This window comes from Neltuma alba, unplaced genomic scaffold (genome assembly GCF_004799145.2).
Source record: "Neltuma alba isolate B1F8T4 unplaced genomic scaffold, ASM479914v2 tig00010556_pilon, whole genome shotgun sequence".
NCBI classification, from domain to species: domain Eukaryota; kingdom Viridiplantae; phylum Streptophyta; class Magnoliopsida; order Fabales; family Fabaceae; genus Neltuma; species Neltuma alba.
The window spans coordinates 32,119-35,937 of NW_021635423.1; positions in this window are offsets into that span (position 1 = coordinate 32,119).

Consider the following 3,819-nt stretch of genomic DNA (forward strand, 5'->3'; position numbering starts at 1 on the left):
AACGTACAAGCGGGTTTGGTATTATACCAAATTTTGGAATTGATTGGTCTTTCTTATCGATCTTTTCCTTTCCTCTATGTTTTCTCATAAGAAAATGATTGATATTGATATTTTGTATTAACGTTTTATTAATTATAATGTTTTTTTAATTTTTTTTTGGCTAATCTCACTTTCTCATAAAGCAAATTGCGTCGGTCTATATGTCGTAGCTTTTTGTGAATTTATTGCATAAAATAATATATTATAATAAAATCAAAAAAATAAATTTATAAAATAAATTAATATTCTAAAGAATTTTGAAAATAATATAAATACAAATTCAACGTGAAAAATACAAAGTCACAGTTTCATATCAAGTGTCCCTTATTTCTTTTAATAGGAAAATGATGAGAATTAAGTTCTACATTAAAATATATTTTAGGGTTAAAATGAAATTTTGTTTCTGAAATTTTTCATTGACGAGCATTGAGCATCTAAAAATTTTTTTGATGATCCTAAATATTTAAATTTATGATAATATTGTCTCTTATCGTTAAAATATTAATGGCCAACGGTGCTGTTTTAACACCTAACACTAGTTTTGATGGTTCGGAGTAAAATTGTTACTCCTTCTATTCTTAATATGAGATCTATTTAATTAATTTAATTAGATTAAGGAAGTTAGATAAATTAGTTAATTATAAGAAATATAACATGTTTTTCCTAAAACACTATAATTATCTTTCTTAATATCTCCTCTCCCATTTTTATTTGATTATGATTGAGAGAACATTCGTATGGGTAATTTAGAGAAAATTGATAAACATAAAAAATAGATCTTTTATTTGGAACTAAAACAACTCAACAATTAGGTTCTATATTAAGAATCGGAGGAATATTATTTTAAACTTTTTGGGCAAAATTTGTATTTAAAAAAGAGTTTTTAGATGCCCTACGTTCCTGAGTTAAAACTTTCAGAATAAATTTACATTTTAACTCCAAAATATATTTTAATAATTTTTTTATTTGGTCATTTTCCTGAATTCACATAATTGGAAATTACTTGCCATGAAGGTTTGACAAGTGATAGCGTATTTATTGTCATGAAGATGTTGATTTTTCTTTGTTAATTATAACGAACATGCTACCTTGATTGATCTAGACAATAAGAAATTAACTGGTATCCAAGTTGACACACTACATTATCATAAATATATAAACTTTTTTAAGCGTACGAGATTCCTAGATTGGCATAATATTTATGTAATTGAACAATACTTTTTTTTTTTTTGCGCGTCTAATTAGGTAAGTAAAATGAGTTGCGCTGTCACCATTTTATCATTCATTTTATAAAATCATTTGGAGAAACAGTAAATGATAATTTAGGCTATTGTGAAGTTGTTGTTGTTATTGTTCTTATTATTATTATTATTTTCCTCAAGTGTGCTGGTCATCCAGGTTTTCAAGTCCTTGATGCTCACTAAATTGATGGAGAGAAAGTAATTCAAGAATTAATAGTATAACTGTGATTGGGAGGCAACTAGTACAATCATAATTAAAATAATATAATTTAATAAAAATATAAAAATTTTCCTATATAACTTTAAAAAAATTTTAATTATTATTTTTTGCCAAAATTTAATTAAAAATTATTAAGAAAAAATTGAGGACAAATCCCCTCATTACAAATCTAATTGGCAAATGGTCTTCGAGATGATTAATTATATAAAGAAAGATTAGTTGCACACAAAAGAAGGTAAGTTGTATAAAAGAAAGATGATTTACACAAAACATTATTTGGATATAGGGAAAATGAATTGCACATAAGGGAATTTCATTTGTACAACGAAAAATTGAGTTGCACATCACACAAAAAGAGATTATTACACACAAAGAAAGATAAATTACACACCAAAAAAGTTAAGTTATGTAAAGTCTTTAGGTTCTATTTGCCAATTAAATTTTCAATCAAGAATTTATCCGCAATTTTTCTAATTATTAATTCATAAATAAATAGAATATGGGAGAATCCCAATTAAATCCAGCCGAAATACCTAAATTCAGACTTAGGCCTACACTTTTAGCAAATCCCTAATTAGGCCATGAGATCTAATTAGGGATTTTTGAATGTTGTTAAATCACCAAAATGCCCCTCTTCAATTAAAAAGAAAACTTGATTAATATACCTCTCCCAAGTAATTCCTCATCTCTTATGATTTTTTTTAGACCAAAAAACATATAAGTAATTTTACAATGTTTGAAATTTGTATATATAACTTATACTATTAAAAATATTTTAATAAAACATGTTAAATTACAAAAATAAGTAAAATTATAAATATTTTTTATTTTCAGTTCTTGTAATTTATGTTAGTTTTATTTATTTAAACAATGTTGGATCGAATTGAAAACGTAAATGATTACGATTTAATATTAAATTTTTATTATAATTAAAATATTTTAAAATTTTAAAATAAATATTTACAACCTGAAAAAAAAATATTAAAAATATTTATTTAAAGATTACATATATTATAATTTGAAATGTTTTATGAAAATATTTTGAAGATTTTAGTTATATTACAAAATTTCAAACACTAAAAAATTATTTGTATTTTTTTGTCTAAATATTAATAATAAGAGATGATGAACCACTTTAGAGGGATAAAATAATCAATTTTTATTTTTAACTAAAGAGAGGCATTATAGTTACTTAACAATATTCAACAATTCCTAATTAGATCTTATGTCCTAATAAAGAATTTGTTAAAAGTGTAGGCCTCAATTTAATTTTAAGTATTTCAGCAGGATTTAATTAGGATTTTCCCATAGAATATTCACGTATAAAGTATGCATAATAGAATAAAATGAAGTTATTAAAATACAAATATGATGAACTTTTTTTTTTTAATTTAACTGAGAAATAACATTCTTTTAGGCTTAGTAATAAGAGAAAAGAAAATATTCCTCTGATCCTTAATATAGGACCTAATTATTAAATTAATTTTTGATCTTAAATATAATACTTATTTTTTATATTTATCAATTTTCTCAATCATAATCAAATAGAAGAGGGTGAGAGGATATTAAGAAAAATGATTATAATATTTTAGGAAAAACATTTCATATTTCTTATAATTAACTAACTTACCTAATTTTTTTAATTTAATCAAATTAGTTAAATATATCTTATATTAAAAATCGAAGGAGTGTAAAATTTAACTCTATTTCCTTATCCAAAATCCATAACTTATTAATTGAATAGATGACTAATTCACTTATTCACTGGTCTAGCCGGTTGATCCAGTTTAATTTTAAGGAAGTTGCTTAAAAGTCCTTATTTTTTTTGGACTAAAAAACCTCGTAAGTGCATCTAACAAATTAATCCAGTTTAATTTTAAGGAAATTGTTCAAAAGTCCTAACTTAGATTTTTTTTTTTTTTTGCTAAAAAACTTAGCAAGTGCAACTCTCTGTAAATTACGTGCTATATCTTCACCTTTATTTAAATATTTTTCTTTTCATATATACTATCTCTTCTTGTCCTAATTATAAGATTATTTATAGACTATAAATGAGATCTTATGATTAAAATAAAAATAATAATTAAAAATAGGATGTACATAATTAAAGATAAACCATACGCTCTAAAAATAATAAGTTTGCAAATGACTCAAGCAAATTTCAAATTCTTTTAGTTTTCCTAATTTTGAAAAATGAAAATGTATTTTGCAGCAGAAAACGCGTCATGGGGGTTCATTCCTTGTAGGGCCCATGGCTATGGAACAACCCCTTTCGCCCTGACATTTTACTAACCTTCTGGACATTTTTAATTTTTAATG